This window comes from Pseudophryne corroboree, chromosome 3 (genome assembly GCF_028390025.1).
Source record: "Pseudophryne corroboree isolate aPseCor3 chromosome 3, aPseCor3.hap2, whole genome shotgun sequence".
NCBI classification, from domain to species: Eukaryota; Metazoa; Chordata; class Amphibia; order Anura; family Myobatrachidae; genus Pseudophryne; species Pseudophryne corroboree.
Genome location: NC_086446.1, coordinates 116,744,339 through 116,757,138, shown reverse-complemented (window position 1 = coordinate 116,757,138; position 12,800 = coordinate 116,744,339). Strand labels below are relative to the sequence as shown.

General features: G+C 41.6%; 35 non-coding genes and 22 pseudogenes across 35 annotated transcripts in view; all 57 read left to right on the top strand.

Moving 5' to 3' along the window:
• Window positions 1-34, top strand: part of LOC134886533 (5S ribosomal RNA) — a 119-nt gene extending 85 nt beyond the window's left edge. Inside the window, exon 1 of the ribosomal RNA XR_010170613.1 lies at window positions 1-34. This exon is cut by the window's left edge and continues 85 nt beyond it. This is a non-coding gene — a ribosomal RNA (5S ribosomal RNA).
• A 107-nt stretch (window positions 35-141) lies between these two features.
• LOC135063366 (5S ribosomal RNA) lies at window positions 142-260 on the top strand. Its single transcript, XR_010249699.1, has one exon. It is a non-coding gene; the product is annotated as a 5S ribosomal RNA (ribosomal RNA).
• Window positions 261-367: 107 nt separating this feature from the next.
• LOC135067536 (5S ribosomal RNA) lies at window positions 368-486 on the top strand. Its single transcript, XR_010253748.1, has one exon. It is a non-coding gene; the product is annotated as a 5S ribosomal RNA (ribosomal RNA).
• A 107-nt stretch (window positions 487-593) lies between these two features.
• On the top strand, window positions 594-712 carry LOC134900181 (5S ribosomal RNA). Its single transcript, XR_010173697.1, has one exon. It is a non-coding gene; the product is annotated as a 5S ribosomal RNA (ribosomal RNA).
• Window positions 713-819: 107 nt separating this feature from the next.
• LOC135069646 (5S ribosomal RNA) lies at window positions 820-938 on the top strand. The gene has a single exon (XR_010255823.1). It is a non-coding gene; the product is annotated as a 5S ribosomal RNA (ribosomal RNA).
• A 105-nt stretch (window positions 939-1,043) lies between these two features.
• Window positions 1,044-1,162, top strand: LOC134893383 (5S ribosomal RNA; annotated as a pseudogene).
• Window positions 1,163-1,269: 107 nt separating this feature from the next.
• Window positions 1,270-1,388, top strand: LOC134884588 (5S ribosomal RNA). Its single transcript, XR_010168731.1, has one exon. It is a non-coding gene; the product is annotated as a 5S ribosomal RNA (ribosomal RNA).
• Window positions 1,389-1,495: 107 nt separating this feature from the next.
• Window positions 1,496-1,614, top strand: LOC134892540 (5S ribosomal RNA; annotated as a pseudogene).
• Window positions 1,615-1,721: 107 nt separating this feature from the next.
• Window positions 1,722-1,840, top strand: LOC134884491 (5S ribosomal RNA). The gene has a single exon (XR_010168636.1). It is a non-coding gene; the product is annotated as a 5S ribosomal RNA (ribosomal RNA).
• Window positions 1,841-1,947: 107 nt separating this feature from the next.
• LOC135060522 (5S ribosomal RNA) lies at window positions 1,948-2,066 on the top strand. Its single transcript, XR_010246916.1, has one exon. It is a non-coding gene; the product is annotated as a 5S ribosomal RNA (ribosomal RNA).
• Window positions 2,067-2,173: 107 nt separating this feature from the next.
• On the top strand, window positions 2,174-2,292 carry LOC134890550 (5S ribosomal RNA; annotated as a pseudogene).
• Window positions 2,293-2,399: 107 nt separating this feature from the next.
• Window positions 2,400-2,518, top strand: LOC134892620 (5S ribosomal RNA; annotated as a pseudogene).
• A 107-nt stretch (window positions 2,519-2,625) lies between these two features.
• LOC135070995 (5S ribosomal RNA) lies at window positions 2,626-2,744 on the top strand. Its single transcript, XR_010257141.1, has one exon. It is a non-coding gene; the product is annotated as a 5S ribosomal RNA (ribosomal RNA).
• Window positions 2,745-2,851: 107 nt separating this feature from the next.
• LOC134896902 (5S ribosomal RNA) lies at window positions 2,852-2,971 on the top strand (annotated as a pseudogene).
• A 107-nt stretch (window positions 2,972-3,078) lies between these two features.
• On the top strand, window positions 3,079-3,197 carry LOC134900180 (5S ribosomal RNA). Its single transcript, XR_010173696.1, has one exon. It is a non-coding gene; the product is annotated as a 5S ribosomal RNA (ribosomal RNA).
• A 107-nt stretch (window positions 3,198-3,304) lies between these two features.
• LOC135071037 (5S ribosomal RNA) lies at window positions 3,305-3,423 on the top strand. Its single transcript, XR_010257180.1, has one exon. It is a non-coding gene; the product is annotated as a 5S ribosomal RNA (ribosomal RNA).
• A 107-nt stretch (window positions 3,424-3,530) lies between these two features.
• LOC134887707 (5S ribosomal RNA) lies at window positions 3,531-3,649 on the top strand (annotated as a pseudogene).
• Window positions 3,650-3,756: 107 nt separating this feature from the next.
• On the top strand, window positions 3,757-3,875 carry LOC135065399 (5S ribosomal RNA). Its single transcript, XR_010251680.1, has one exon. It is a non-coding gene; the product is annotated as a 5S ribosomal RNA (ribosomal RNA).
• A 107-nt stretch (window positions 3,876-3,982) lies between these two features.
• LOC135060521 (5S ribosomal RNA) lies at window positions 3,983-4,101 on the top strand. The gene has a single exon (XR_010246915.1). It is a non-coding gene; the product is annotated as a 5S ribosomal RNA (ribosomal RNA).
• A 107-nt stretch (window positions 4,102-4,208) lies between these two features.
• LOC135070668 (5S ribosomal RNA) lies at window positions 4,209-4,327 on the top strand. The gene has a single exon (XR_010256823.1). It is a non-coding gene; the product is annotated as a 5S ribosomal RNA (ribosomal RNA).
• Window positions 4,328-4,434: 107 nt separating this feature from the next.
• On the top strand, window positions 4,435-4,553 carry LOC135067535 (5S ribosomal RNA). Its single transcript, XR_010253747.1, has one exon. It is a non-coding gene; the product is annotated as a 5S ribosomal RNA (ribosomal RNA).
• A 107-nt stretch (window positions 4,554-4,660) lies between these two features.
• On the top strand, window positions 4,661-4,779 carry LOC134900179 (5S ribosomal RNA). The gene has a single exon (XR_010173695.1). It is a non-coding gene; the product is annotated as a 5S ribosomal RNA (ribosomal RNA).
• A 107-nt stretch (window positions 4,780-4,886) lies between these two features.
• LOC135069645 (5S ribosomal RNA) lies at window positions 4,887-5,005 on the top strand. The gene has a single exon (XR_010255822.1). It is a non-coding gene; the product is annotated as a 5S ribosomal RNA (ribosomal RNA).
• A 105-nt stretch (window positions 5,006-5,110) lies between these two features.
• On the top strand, window positions 5,111-5,229 carry LOC134893382 (5S ribosomal RNA; annotated as a pseudogene).
• A 107-nt stretch (window positions 5,230-5,336) lies between these two features.
• Window positions 5,337-5,455, top strand: LOC134884586 (5S ribosomal RNA). The gene has a single exon (XR_010168729.1). It is a non-coding gene; the product is annotated as a 5S ribosomal RNA (ribosomal RNA).
• Window positions 5,456-5,562: 107 nt separating this feature from the next.
• On the top strand, window positions 5,563-5,681 carry LOC134892539 (5S ribosomal RNA; annotated as a pseudogene).
• A 107-nt stretch (window positions 5,682-5,788) lies between these two features.
• Window positions 5,789-5,907, top strand: LOC135070994 (5S ribosomal RNA). The gene has a single exon (XR_010257140.1). It is a non-coding gene; the product is annotated as a 5S ribosomal RNA (ribosomal RNA).
• A 108-nt stretch (window positions 5,908-6,015) lies between these two features.
• Window positions 6,016-6,134, top strand: LOC134886532 (5S ribosomal RNA). Its single transcript, XR_010170612.1, has one exon. It is a non-coding gene; the product is annotated as a 5S ribosomal RNA (ribosomal RNA).
• Window positions 6,135-6,241: 107 nt separating this feature from the next.
• LOC135067275 (5S ribosomal RNA) lies at window positions 6,242-6,360 on the top strand. Its single transcript, XR_010253495.1, has one exon. It is a non-coding gene; the product is annotated as a 5S ribosomal RNA (ribosomal RNA).
• A 107-nt stretch (window positions 6,361-6,467) lies between these two features.
• On the top strand, window positions 6,468-6,586 carry LOC134884843 (5S ribosomal RNA). Its single transcript, XR_010168975.1, has one exon. It is a non-coding gene; the product is annotated as a 5S ribosomal RNA (ribosomal RNA).
• A 107-nt stretch (window positions 6,587-6,693) lies between these two features.
• On the top strand, window positions 6,694-6,812 carry LOC135061489 (5S ribosomal RNA). Its single transcript, XR_010247868.1, has one exon. It is a non-coding gene; the product is annotated as a 5S ribosomal RNA (ribosomal RNA).
• Window positions 6,813-6,921: 109 nt separating this feature from the next.
• Window positions 6,922-7,040, top strand: LOC134893704 (5S ribosomal RNA; annotated as a pseudogene).
• A 107-nt stretch (window positions 7,041-7,147) lies between these two features.
• Window positions 7,148-7,266, top strand: LOC134893832 (5S ribosomal RNA; annotated as a pseudogene).
• A 107-nt stretch (window positions 7,267-7,373) lies between these two features.
• Window positions 7,374-7,492, top strand: LOC135061911 (5S ribosomal RNA). Its single transcript, XR_010248277.1, has one exon. It is a non-coding gene; the product is annotated as a 5S ribosomal RNA (ribosomal RNA).
• A 107-nt stretch (window positions 7,493-7,599) lies between these two features.
• LOC134890202 (5S ribosomal RNA) lies at window positions 7,600-7,718 on the top strand (annotated as a pseudogene).
• Window positions 7,719-7,825: 107 nt separating this feature from the next.
• On the top strand, window positions 7,826-7,944 carry LOC134884585 (5S ribosomal RNA). Its single transcript, XR_010168728.1, has one exon. It is a non-coding gene; the product is annotated as a 5S ribosomal RNA (ribosomal RNA).
• A 107-nt stretch (window positions 7,945-8,051) lies between these two features.
• LOC134892538 (5S ribosomal RNA) lies at window positions 8,052-8,170 on the top strand (annotated as a pseudogene).
• A 107-nt stretch (window positions 8,171-8,277) lies between these two features.
• LOC135061488 (5S ribosomal RNA) lies at window positions 8,278-8,396 on the top strand. The gene has a single exon (XR_010247867.1). It is a non-coding gene; the product is annotated as a 5S ribosomal RNA (ribosomal RNA).
• Window positions 8,397-8,505: 109 nt separating this feature from the next.
• On the top strand, window positions 8,506-8,624 carry LOC134895729 (5S ribosomal RNA; annotated as a pseudogene).
• A 107-nt stretch (window positions 8,625-8,731) lies between these two features.
• LOC134893831 (5S ribosomal RNA) lies at window positions 8,732-8,850 on the top strand (annotated as a pseudogene).
• Window positions 8,851-8,957: 107 nt separating this feature from the next.
• LOC135068795 (5S ribosomal RNA) lies at window positions 8,958-9,076 on the top strand. Its single transcript, XR_010254987.1, has one exon. It is a non-coding gene; the product is annotated as a 5S ribosomal RNA (ribosomal RNA).
• A 107-nt stretch (window positions 9,077-9,183) lies between these two features.
• On the top strand, window positions 9,184-9,302 carry LOC135069643 (5S ribosomal RNA). Its single transcript, XR_010255820.1, has one exon. It is a non-coding gene; the product is annotated as a 5S ribosomal RNA (ribosomal RNA).
• Window positions 9,303-9,408: 106 nt separating this feature from the next.
• Window positions 9,409-9,527, top strand: LOC134890872 (5S ribosomal RNA; annotated as a pseudogene).
• Window positions 9,528-9,634: 107 nt separating this feature from the next.
• Window positions 9,635-9,753, top strand: LOC134884583 (5S ribosomal RNA). Its single transcript, XR_010168727.1, has one exon. It is a non-coding gene; the product is annotated as a 5S ribosomal RNA (ribosomal RNA).
• Window positions 9,754-9,860: 107 nt separating this feature from the next.
• LOC134892537 (5S ribosomal RNA) lies at window positions 9,861-9,979 on the top strand (annotated as a pseudogene).
• Window positions 9,980-10,086: 107 nt separating this feature from the next.
• LOC135066031 (5S ribosomal RNA) lies at window positions 10,087-10,205 on the top strand. Its single transcript, XR_010252292.1, has one exon. It is a non-coding gene; the product is annotated as a 5S ribosomal RNA (ribosomal RNA).
• A 107-nt stretch (window positions 10,206-10,312) lies between these two features.
• On the top strand, window positions 10,313-10,431 carry LOC134900178 (5S ribosomal RNA). The gene has a single exon (XR_010173694.1). It is a non-coding gene; the product is annotated as a 5S ribosomal RNA (ribosomal RNA).
• A 107-nt stretch (window positions 10,432-10,538) lies between these two features.
• LOC134884902 (5S ribosomal RNA) lies at window positions 10,539-10,657 on the top strand. Its single transcript, XR_010169033.1, has one exon. It is a non-coding gene; the product is annotated as a 5S ribosomal RNA (ribosomal RNA).
• A 107-nt stretch (window positions 10,658-10,764) lies between these two features.
• Window positions 10,765-10,883, top strand: LOC134887706 (5S ribosomal RNA; annotated as a pseudogene).
• A 109-nt stretch (window positions 10,884-10,992) lies between these two features.
• On the top strand, window positions 10,993-11,111 carry LOC134893703 (5S ribosomal RNA; annotated as a pseudogene).
• Window positions 11,112-11,218: 107 nt separating this feature from the next.
• On the top strand, window positions 11,219-11,337 carry LOC134893829 (5S ribosomal RNA; annotated as a pseudogene).
• Window positions 11,338-11,444: 107 nt separating this feature from the next.
• LOC134884523 (5S ribosomal RNA) lies at window positions 11,445-11,563 on the top strand. Its single transcript, XR_010168667.1, has one exon. It is a non-coding gene; the product is annotated as a 5S ribosomal RNA (ribosomal RNA).
• A 107-nt stretch (window positions 11,564-11,670) lies between these two features.
• LOC135070816 (5S ribosomal RNA) lies at window positions 11,671-11,789 on the top strand. Its single transcript, XR_010256967.1, has one exon. It is a non-coding gene; the product is annotated as a 5S ribosomal RNA (ribosomal RNA).
• Window positions 11,790-11,896: 107 nt separating this feature from the next.
• Window positions 11,897-12,015, top strand: LOC134892536 (5S ribosomal RNA; annotated as a pseudogene).
• A 107-nt stretch (window positions 12,016-12,122) lies between these two features.
• LOC135061486 (5S ribosomal RNA) lies at window positions 12,123-12,241 on the top strand. Its single transcript, XR_010247865.1, has one exon. It is a non-coding gene; the product is annotated as a 5S ribosomal RNA (ribosomal RNA).
• A 109-nt stretch (window positions 12,242-12,350) lies between these two features.
• On the top strand, window positions 12,351-12,469 carry LOC134895728 (5S ribosomal RNA; annotated as a pseudogene).
• Window positions 12,470-12,576: 107 nt separating this feature from the next.
• LOC134893828 (5S ribosomal RNA) lies at window positions 12,577-12,695 on the top strand (annotated as a pseudogene).
• Window positions 12,696-12,800: the final 105 nt, after the last annotated feature.

Sequence of the window (12,800 nt, the reverse complement as noted above, 5' to 3'; positions counted from 1 at the left end):
GGAGACCACCTGGGAATACAAGGTGCTGTAGATAGTTTTATACTGCCAACACCGTTCTGTTGATGCATTCCATTTTCAAACGTATTCATTTATGAACCAGTAGTTAGAAGTAGAAAAGTTCTAACAGAAACCACAAAGCTCATCTACAGCCACACCACACTGGATACGCCCAATCTCATCTGATCTTGGAAGCTAAGCATTGTTGGGCCTGGTTAGTACTTGGATGGGAGACCACCTGGGAATACAAGGTGCTGTAGATAGTTTTATACTGCCAACACCGTTCTGTTGATGCATTCCATTTTCAAACGTATTCATTTATGAACCAGTAGTTAGAAGTAGAAAAGTTCTAACAGAAACCACAAAGCTCATCTACAGCCACACCACACTGGATACGCCCAATCTCATCTGATCTTGGAAGCTAAGCAGTGTTGTGCCTGGTTAGTACTTGGATGGGAGACCACCTGGGAATACAAGGTGCTGTAGATATTTTTATACTGCCAACACTGTTCTGTTGATGCATTCCATTTTCAAACGTATTCATTTATGAACCAGTAGTTAGAAGTAGAAAAGTTCTAACAGAAACCACAAAGCTCATCTACAGCCACACCACACTGGATACGCCCAATCTCATCTGATCTTGGAAGCTAAGCAGTGTTGGGCCTGGTTAGTACTTGGATGGGAGACCACCTGGGAATACAAGGTGCTGTAGATATTTTTATACTGCCAACACCGTTCTGTTGATGCATTCCATTTTAAAACGTATTCATTTATGAACCAGTAGTTAGAAGTAGAAAAGTTCTAACAGAAACCACAAAGCTCATCTACAGCCACACCAGACTGGATACGCCTAATCTCATCTGATCTTGGAAGCTAAGCAGTGTTGGGCCTGGTTAGTACTTGGATGGGAGACCACCTGGGAATACAAGGTGCTGTAGATTTTTTATACTGCCAACACCGTTCTGTTGATGCATTCCATTTTCAAACGTATTCATTTATGAACCAGTAGTTAGAAGTAAAAAGTTCTAACAGAAACCACAAAGCTCCTCTACAGCCACACCAGACTGGATACGCCCAATCTCATCTGATCTTGGAAGCTAAGCAGTGTTGGGCCTGGTTAGTACTTGAATGGGAGACCAACTGGGAATACAAGGGGCTGTAGATATTTTTATACTGCCAACACCGTTCTGTTGATGCATTCCATTTTCAAACGTATTCATTTATGAACCAGTAGTTAGAAGTAGAAAAGTTCTAACAGAAACCGCAAAGCTCATCTACAGCCACACTAGACTGGATACGCCCAATCTCATCTGATCTTGGAAGCTAAGCAGTGTTGGGCCTAGTTAGTACTTGGATGGGAGACCACCTGGGAATACAAGGTGCTGTAGATATTTTTATACTGCCAACACCGTTCTGTTGATGCATTCCATTTTCAAATGTATTCATTTATGAACCAGTAGTTAGAAGTAGAAAAGTTCTAACAGAAACCACAAAGCTCATCTACAGCCACACCACACTGGATACGCCCAATATCATCTGATCTTGGAAGCTAAGCAATGTTGGGCCTGGTTAGTACTTGGATGGCAGACCACCTGGGAATACAAGGTGCTGTAGATATTTTTATACTGCCAACACCGTTCTGTTGATGCATTCCATTTTCAAACGTATTCATTTATGAACCAGTAGTTAGAAGTAGAAAAGTTTTAACAGAAACCACAAAGCTTACCTACAGCCACACCAGACTGGATACGCCCAATCTCATCTGATCTTGGAAGCTAAGCAGTGTTGGGCCTGGTTAGTACTTGGATGGGAGACCACCTGGGAATACAAGGTGCTGTAGATATTTTTATACTGCCAACACCGTTCTGTTGATGCATTCCATTTTCAAACTTATTCATTTATGAACCAGTAGTTAGAAGTAGAAAAGTTCTAACAGAAACCACAAAGCTCATCTACAGCCACACCACACTGGATACGCCCAATCTCATCTGATCTTGGAAGCTAAGCAGTGTTGGGCTTGGTTAGTACTTGGATGGGAGACCACCTGAGAATACAAGGTGCTGTAGATATTTTTATACTGCCAACACCGTTCTGTTGATGCATTCCATTTTCAAACTTATTCATTTATGAACCAGTAGTTAGAAGTAGAAAAGTTCTAACAGAAACCGCAAAGCTCATCTACAGCCACACCACACTGGATACGCCAAATCTCATCTGATCTTGGAAGCTAAGCAGTGTTGGGCCTGGTTAGTACTTGGATGGGAGACCACCTGAGAATAAAAGGTGCTATAGATATTTTTATACTGCCAACACCGTTCTGTTGATGCATTCCATTTTCAAACGTATTCATTTATGAACCAGTAGTTAGAAGTAGAAAAGTTCTAACAGAAACCACAAAGCTCATCTACAGCCACACCACACTGGATACGCCCAATCTCATCTGATCTTGGAAACTATGCAGTGTTGGGCATGGTTAGTACTTGGATGGGAGACCACCTGGGAATACAAGGTGCTGTAGATATTTTTATACTGCCAACACCGTTCTGTTGATGCATTCAATTTTAAAACGTACTCATTTATGAACCAGTAGTTAGAAGTAGAAAAGTTCTAAGAGAAACCACAAAGCTCATCTACAGCCACACCACACTGGATACGCCCAATCTCATCTGATCTTGGAAGCTAAGCAATGTTGGGCCTGGTTAGTACTTGGATGGCAGACCACCTGGGAATACAAGGTGCTGTAGATATTTTTATACTGCCAACACCGTTCTGTTGATGCATTCCATTTTCAAACGTATTCATTTATGAACCAGTAGTTAGAAGTAGAAAAGTTCTAACAGAAACCACAAAGCTTACCTACAGCCACACCAGACTGTTTACGCCCAATCTCATCTGATCTTTATAAGCTAAGCAGTGTTGGGCCTGGTTAGTACTTGGATGGGAGACCACCTGGGAATACAAGGTGCTGTAGATATTTTTATACTGCCAACACCGTTCTGTTGATGCATTCCATTTTCAAACTTATTCATTTATGAACCAGTAGTTAGAAGTAGAAAAGTTCTAACAGAAACCACAAAGCTCATCTACAGCCACACCACACTGGATACGCCCAATCTCATCTGATCTTGGAAGCTAAGCAGTGTTGGGCCTGGTTAGTACTTGGATGGGAGACCACCTGGGAATACAAGGTGCTGTAGATATTTTTATACTGCCAACACCGTTCTGTTGATGCATTCCATTTTAAAACGTACTCATTTATGAACCAGTAGTTAGAAGTAGAAAAGTTCTAACAGAAACCACAAAGCTCATCTACAGCCACACCACACTGGATACGCCCAATCTCATCTGATCTTGGAAGCTAAGCAGTGTTGGGCCTGGTTAGTACTTGGATGGGAGACCACCTGAGAATAAAAGGTGCTATAGATATTTTTATACTGCCAACACCGTTCTGTTGATGCATTCCATTTTCAAACGTATTCATTTATGAACCAGTAGTTAGAAGTAGAAAAGTTCTAACAGAAACCACAAAGCTCATCTACAGCCACACCACACTGGATACGCCCAATCTCATCTGATCTTGGAAGCTATGCAGTGTTGGGCATGGTTAGTACTTGGATGGGAGACCACCTGGGAATACAAGGTGCTGTAGATATTTTTATACTGCCAACACCGTTCTGTTGATGCATTCCATTTTCAAACTTATTCATTTATGAACCAGTAGTTAGTAGTAGAAAAGTTCTAACAGAAACCACAAAGTTCATCTACAGCCACACCACACTGGATACGCCCAATCTCATCTGATCTTGGAAGCTAAGCAGTGTTGGGCCTGGTTAGTACTTGGATGGGAGACCACCTGGGGATACAAGGTGCTGTAGATATTTTTATACTGCCAACACCGTTCTGATGATGCATTCCATTTTAAAACGTACTCATTTATGAACCAGTAGTTAGAAGTAGAAAAGTTCTAACAGAAACCACAAAGCTCATCTACAGCCACACCACACTGGATACGCCCAATCTCATCTGATCTTGGAAGCTAAGCAGTGTTGGGCTTGGTTAGTACTTGGATGGGAGACCACCTGAGAATACAAGGTGCTGTAGATATTTTTATACTGCCAACACCGTTCTGTTGATGCATTCCATTTTCAAACTTATTCATTTATGAACCAGTAGTTAGAAGTAGAAAAGTTCTAACAGAAACCACAAAGCTCATCTACAGCCACACCACACTGGATATGCCAAATCTCATCTGATCTTGGAAGCTAAGCAGTGTTGGGCCTGGTTAGTACTTGGATGGGAGACCACCTGAGAATACAAGGTGCTGTAGATATTTTTATACTGCCAAAACCGTTCTGTTGATGCATTCCATTTTCAAACGTTTTCATTTATGAACCAGTAGTTAGAAGTAGAAAAGTTCTAACAGAAACCACAAAGCTCATCTACAGCCACACCACACTGGATACGCCCAATCTCATCTGATCTTGGAAGCTAAGCAGTGTTGTGCCTGGTTAGTACTTGGATGGGAGACCACCTGGGAATACAAGGTGCTGTAGATATTTTTATACTGCCAACACTGTTCTGTTGATGCATTCCATTTTCAAACGTATTCATTTATGAACCAGTAGTTAGAAGTAGAAAAGTTCTAACAGAAACCACAAAGCTCATCTACAGCCACACCACACTGGATACGCCCAATCTCATCTGATCTTGGAAGCTAAGCAGTGTTGGGCCTGGTTAGTACTTGGATGGGAGACCACCTGGGAATACAAGGTGCTGTAGATATTTTTATACTGCCAACACCGTTCTGTTGATGCATTCCATTTTAAAACGTATTCATTTATGAACCAGTAGTTAGAAGTAGAAAAGTTCTAACAGAAACCACAAAGCTCATCTACAGCCACACCAGACTGGATACGCCTAATCTCATCTGATCTTGGAAGCTAAGCAGTGTTGGGCCTGGTTAGTACTTGGATGGGAGACCACCTGGGAATACAAGGTGCTGTAGATTTTTTATACTGCCAACACCGTTCTGTTGATGCATTCCATTTTCAAACGTATTCATTTATGAACCAGTAGTTAGAAGTAAAAAGTTCTAACAGAAACCACAAAGCTCCTCTACAGCCACACCAGACTGGATACGCCCAATCTCATCTGATCTTGGAAGCTAAGCAGTGTTGGGCCTGGTTAGTACTTGAATGGGAGACCAACTGGGAATACAAGGGGCTGTAGATATTTTTATACTGCCAACACCGTTCTGTTGATGCATTCCATTTTCAAACGTATTCATTTATGAACCAGTAGTTAGAAGTAGAAAAGTTCTAACAGAAACCGCAAAGCTCATCTACAGCCACACTAGACTGGATACGCCCAATCTCATCTGATCTTGGAAGCTAAGCAGTGTTGGGCCTAGTTAGTACTTGGATGGGAGACCACCTGGGAATACAAGGTGCTGTAGATATTTTTATACTGCCAACACCGTTCTGTTGATGCATTCCATTTTCAAATGTATTCATTTATGAACCAGTAGTTAGAAGTAGAAAAGTTCTAACAGAAACCACAAAGCTCATCTACAGCCACACCACACTGGATACGCCCAATATCATCTGATCTTGGAAGCTAAGCAATGTTGGGCCTGGTTAGTACTTGGATGGCAGACCACCTGGGAATACAAGGTGCTGTAGATATTTTTATACTGCCAACACCGTTCTGTTGATGCATTCCATTTTCAAACGTATTCATTTATGAACCAGTAGTTAGAAGTAGAAAAGTTCTAACAGAAACCACAAAGCTCATCTACAGCCACACCACACTGGATACGCCCAATCTCATCTGATCTTGGAAGCTAAGCAATGTTGGGCCTGGTTAGTACTTGGATGGCAGACCACCTGGGAATACAAGGTGCTGTAGATATTTTTTATACTGCCAAAACCGTTCTGTTGATGCATTCCATTTTCAAACGTTTTCATTTATGAACCAGTAGTTAGAAGTAGAAAAGTTCTAACAGAAACCACAAAGGTCAACTACAGCCACACCACACTGGATACGCCCAATCTCATCTGATCTTGGAAGCTAAGCAGTGTTGTGCCTGGTTAGTACCTGGATGGGAGACCACCTGGGAATACAAGGTGCTGTAGATAGTTTTATACTGCCAACACCGTTCTGTTGATGCATTCCATTTTCAAACTTATTCATTTATGAACCAGTAGTTAGAAGTAGAAAAGTTCTAACAGAAACCACAAAGCTCATCTACAGCCACACCACGCTGGATACGCCCAATCTCATCTGATCTTGGAAGCTAAGCATTGTTGGGCCTGGTTAGTACTTGGATGGGAGACCACCTGGGAATACAAGGTGCTGTAGATAGTTTTATACTGCCAACACCGTTCTGTTGATGCATTCCATTTTCAAACGTATTCATTTATGAACCAGTAGTTAGAAGTAGAAAAGTTCTAACAGAAACCACAAAGCTCATCTACAGCCACACCACGCTGGATACGCCCAATCTCATCTGATCTTGGAAGCTAAGCAGTGTTGTGCCTGGTTAGTACTTGGGTGGGAGACCACCTGGGAATACAAGGTGCTGTAGATATTTTTATACTGCCAACACTGTTCTGTTGATGCATTCCATTTTCAAACGTATTCATTTATGAACCAGTAGTTAGAAGTAGAAAAGTTCTAACAGAAACCACAAAGCTCATCTACAGCCACACCACACTGGATACGCCCAATCTCATCTGATCTTGGAAGCTAAGCAGTGTTGGGCCTGGTTAGTACTTGGATGGTAGACCACCTGGGAATACAAGGTGCTGTAGATATTTTTATACTGCCAACACCGTTCTGTTGATGCATTCCTTTTTAAAACGTATTCATTTATGAACCAGTAGTTAGAAGTAGAAAAGTTCTAATAGAAACCACACAAAGCTCATCTACAGCCACACCAGACTGGATACACCCAAACTCATCTGATCTAGGAAGCTAAGCCGTCTTGGGCCTGGTTAGTACTTTGAGGGGAGACCACCTAGGAATACAAGGTGCTGTAGATATTTTTATACTGCCAACACCGTTCTGTTGATGCATTCCATTTTCAAACGTATTCATTTATGAACCAGTAGTTAGAAGTAGAAAAGTTCTAACAGAAACCACAAAGCTCATCTACAGCCACACCAGACTGGATACGCCCAATCTCATCTGATCTTGGAAGCTAAGCAGTGTTGGGCCTGGTTAGAACTTGGATAGGAGACCACCTGGGAATACAAGGTGCTGTAGATATTTTTATACTGCCAACACCGTTCTGTTGATGCATTCCATTTTCAAACGTATTCATTTATGAACCAGTAGTTAGAAGTAGAAAAGTTTTAACAGAAACCACAAAGCTCATCTACAGCCACACCACACTGGATACGCCCAATCTCATCTGATCTTGGAAGCTAAGCAGTGTTGGGCCTGGTTAGTATTTGGATGGGAGACCACCTGGGAATACAAGGTGCTGTAGATATTTTTATACTGCCAACACCGTTCTGTTGATGCATTCCATTTTAAAACGTATTCATTTATGAACCAGTAGTTAGAAGTAGAAAAGTTCTAACAGAAACCACAAAGCTCATCTACAGCCACACCAGACTGGATACGCCTAATCTCATCTGATCTTGGAAGCTAAGCAGTGTTGGGCCTGGTTAGTACTTGAATGGGAGACCAACTGGGAATACAAGGTGCTGTAGATATTTTTATACTGCCAACACCGTTCTGTTGATGCATTCCATTTTCAAACGTATTCATTTATGAACCAGTAGTTAGAAGTAGAAAAGTTCTAACAGAAACCGCAAAGCTCATCTACAGCCACACTAGACTGGATACGCCCAATCTCATCTGATCTTGGAAGCTAAGCAGTGTTGGGCCTAGTTAGTACTTGGATGGGAGACCACCTGGGAATACAAGGTGCTGTAGATATTTTTATACTGCCAACACCGTTCTGTTGATGCATTCCATTTTCAAATGTATTCATTTATGAACCAGTAGTTAGAAGTAGAAAAGTTCAAACAGAAACCACAAAGCTCATCTACAGCCACACCACACTGGATACGCCCAATATCATCTGATCTTGGAAGCTAAGCAATGTTGGGCCTGGTTAGTACTTGGATGGCAGACCACCTGGGAATACAAGGTGCTGTAGATATTTTTATACTGCCAACACCGTTCTGTTGATGCATTCCATTTTCAAATGTATTCATTTATGAACCAGTAGTTAGAAGTAGAAAAGTTCTAACAGAAACCACAAAGCTCATCTACAGCCACACCACACTGGATACGCCCAATCTCATCTGATCTTGGAAGCTAAGCAGTGTTGGGCCTGGTTAGTACTTGGATGGTAGACCACCTGGGAATACAAGGTGCTGTAGATATTTTTATACTGCCAACACCGTTCTGTTGATGCATTCCTTTTTAAAACGTATTCATTTATGAACCAGTAGTTAGAAGTAGAAAAGTTCTAATAGAAACCACACAAAGCTCATCTACAGCCACACCAGACTGGATACACCAAAACTCATCTGATCTAGGAAGCTAAGCCGTCTTGGGCCTGGTTAGTACTTTGAGGGGAGACCACCTAGGAATACAAGGTGCTGTAGATATTTTTATACTGCCAACACCGTTCTGTTGATGCATTCCATTTTCAAACGTATTCATTTATGAACCAGTAGTTAGAAGTAGAAAAGTTCTAACAGAAACCACAAAGCTCATCTACAGCCACACCAGACTGGATACGCCCAATCTCATCTGATCTTGGAAGCTAAGCAGTGTTGGGCCTGGTTAGAACTTGGATAGGAGACCACCTGGGAATACAAGGTGCTGTAGATATTTTTATACTGCCAACACTGTTCTGTTGATGCATTCCATTTTCAAACGTATTCATTTATGAACCAGTAGTTAGAAGTAGAAAAGTTTTAACAGAAACCACAAAGCTCATCTACAGCCACACCACACTGGATACGCCCAATCTCATCTGATCTTGGAAGCTAAGCAGTGTTGGGCCTGGTTAGTATTTGGATGGTAGACCACCTGGGAATACAAGGTGCTGTAGATATTTTTATACTGCCAACACCGTTCTGTTGATGCATTCCATTTTAAAACGTATTCATTTATGAACCAGTAGTTAGAAGTAGAAAAGTTCTAACAGAAACCACAAAGCTCATCTACAGCCACACCAGACTGGATACGCCTAATCTCATCTGATCTTGGAAGCTAAGCAGTGTTGGGCCTGGTTAGTACTTGGATGGGAGACCACCTGGGAATACAAGGTGCTGTAGATTTTTTATACTGCCAACACCGTTCAGTTGATGCATTCCATTTTCAAACGTATTCATTTATGAACCAGTAGTTAGAAGTAAAAAAGTTCTAACAGAAACCACAAAGCTCCTCTACAGCCACACCAGACTGGATACGCCCAATCTCATCTGATCTTGGAAGCTAAGCAGTGTTGGGCCTGGTTAGTACTTGAATGGGAGACCAACTGGGAATACAAGGTGCTGTAGATATTTTTATACTGCCAACACCGTTCTGTTGATGCATTCCATTTTCAAACGTATTCATTTATGAACCAGTAGTTAGAAGTAGAAAAGTTCTAACAGAAACCGCAAAGCTCATCTACAGCCACACTAGACTGGATACGCCCAATCTCATCTGATCTTGGAAGCTAAGCAGTGTTGGGCCTAGTTAGTACTTGGATGGGAGACCACCTGGGAATACAAGGTGCTGTAGATATTTTTATACTGCCAACACCGTTCTGTTGATGCATTCCATTTTCAAATGTATTCATTTATGAACCAGTAGTTAGAAGTAGAAAAGTTCTAACAGAAACCGCAAAGCTCATCTACAGCCACACCACACTGGATACGCCCAATATCATCTGATCTTGGAAGCTAAGCAATGTTGGGCCTGGTTAGTACTTGGATGGCAGACCACCTGGGAATACAAGGTGCTGTAGATATTTTTATACTGCCAACACCGTTCTGTTGATGCATTCCATTTTCAAACGTATTCATTTATGAACCAGTAGTTAGAAGTAGAAAAGTTCTAACAGAAACCACAAAGCGTATCTACAGCCACACCAGACTGGATACGCCCAATCTCATCTGATCTTGGAAGCTAAGCAGTGTTGGGCCTGGTTAGTACTTGGATGGGAGACCACCTGGGAATACAAGGTGCTGTAGATATTTTTATACTGCCAACACCGTTCTGTTGATGCATTCCATTTTCAAACTTTTTCATTTATGAACCAGTAGTTAGAAGTAGAAAAGTTCTAACAGAAACCACAAAGCTCATCTACAGCCACACCACACTGGATACGCCCAATCTCATCTGATCTTGGAAGCTAAGCAGTGTTGGGCCTGGTTAGTACTTGGATGGGAGACCACCTGGGAATACAAGGTGCTGTAGATATTTTTATACTGCCAACACCGTTCTGTTGATGCATTCCATTTTAAAACGTACTCATTTATGAACCAGTAGTTAGAAGTAGAAAAGTTCTAACAGAAACCACAAAGCTAATCTACAGCCACACCACACTGGATACGCCCAATCTCATCTGATCTTCGAAGCTAAGCAGTGTTGGGCTTGGTTAGTACTTGGATGGGAGACCACCTGAGAATACAAGGTGCTGTAGATATTTTTATACTGCCAACACCGTTCTGTTGATGCATTCCATTTTCAAACTTATTCATTTATGAACCAGTAGTTAGAAGTAGAAAAGTTCTAACAGAAACCACAAAGCTCATCTACAGCCACACCACACTGGATACGCCCAATCTCATCTGATCTTGGAAGCTATGCAGTGTTGGGCATGGTTAGTACTTGGATGGGAGACCACCTGGGAATACAAGGTGCTGTAGATATTTTTATACTGCCAACACCGTTCTGTTGATGCATTCCATTTTAAAACGTACTCATTTATGAACCAGTAGTTAGAAGTAGAAAAGTTCTTATAGAAACCACACAAAGCTCATCTACAGCCACACCAGACTGGATACACCCAAACTCATCTGATCTAGGAAGCTAAGCCGTCTTGGGCCTGGTTAGTACTTTGAGGGGAGACCACCTAGGAATACAAGGTGCTGTAGATATTTTTATACTGCCAACACCGTTCTGTTGATGCATTCCATTTTCAAACGTATTCATTTATGAACCAGTAGTTAGAAGTAGAAAAGTTCTAACAGAAACCACAAAGCTCATCTACAGCCACACCAGACTGGATACGCCCAATCTCATCTGATCTTGGAAGCTAAGCAGTGTTGGGCCTGGTTAGAACTTGGATAGGAGACCACCTGGGAATACAAGGTGCTGTAGATATTTTTATACTGCCAACACCGTTCTGTTGATGCATTCCATTTTCAAACGTATTCATTTATGAACCAGTAGTTAGAAGTAGAAAAGTTTTAACAGAAACCGCAAAGCTCATCTACAGCCACACCACACTGGATACGCCCAATCTCATCTGATCTTGGAAGCTAAGCAGTGTTGGGCCTGGTTAGTATTTGGATGGGAGACCACCTGGGAATACAAAGTGCTGTAGATATTTTTATACTGCCAACACCGTTCTGTTGATGCATTCCATTTTAAAACGTATTCATTTATGAACCAGTAGTTAGAAGTAGAAAAGTTCTAACAGAAACCACAAAGCTCATCTACAGCCACACCAGACTGGATACGCCTAATCTCATCTGATCTTGGAAGCTAAGCAGTGTTGGGCCTGGTTAGTACTTGGATGGGAGACCACCTGGGAATACAAGGTGCTGTAGATATTTTTATACTGCCAACACCGTTCTGTTGATGCATTCCATTTTCAAATGTATTCATTTATGAACCAGTAGTTAGAAGTAGAAAAGTTCAAACAGAAACCACAAAGCTCATCTACAGCCACACCACACTGGATACGCCCAATATCATCTGATCTTGGAAGCTAAGCAATGTTGGGCCTGGTTAGTACTTGGATGGCAGACCACCTGGGAATACAAGGTGCTGTAGATATTTTTATACTGCCAACACCGTTCTGTTGATGCATTCCATTTTCAAATGTATTCATTTATGAACCAGTAGTTAGAAGTAGAAAAGTTCTAACAGAAACCACAAAGCTCATCTACAGCCACACCACACTGGATACGCCCAATCTCATCTGATCTTGGAAGCTAAGCAGTGTTGGGCCTGGTTAGTACTTGGATGGTAGACCACCTGGGAATACAAGGTGCTGTAGATATTTTTATACTGCCAACACCGTTCTGTTGATGCATTCCTTTTTAAAACGTATTCATTTATGAACCAGTAGTTAGAAGTAGAAAAGTTCTAATAGAAACCACACAAAGCTCATCTACAGCCACACCAGACTGGATACACCAAAACTCATCTGATCTAGGAAGCTAAGCCGTCTTGGGCCTGGTTAGTACTTTGAGGGGAGACCACCTAGGAATACAAGGTGCTGTAGATATTTTTATACTGCCAACACCGTTCTGTTGATGCATTCCATTTTCAAACGTATTCATTTATGAACCAGTAGTTAGAAGTAGAAAAGTTCTAACAGAAACCACAAAGCTCATCTACAGCCACACCAGACTGGATACGCCCAATCTCATCTGATCTTGGAAGCTAAGCAGTGTTGGGCCTGGTTAGAACTTGGATAGGAGACCACCTGGGAATACAAGGTGCTGTAGATATTTTTATACTGCCAACACTGTTCTGTTGATGCATTCCATTTTCAAACGTATTCATTTATGAACCAGTAGTTAGAAGTAGAAAAGTTTTAACAGAAACCACAAAGC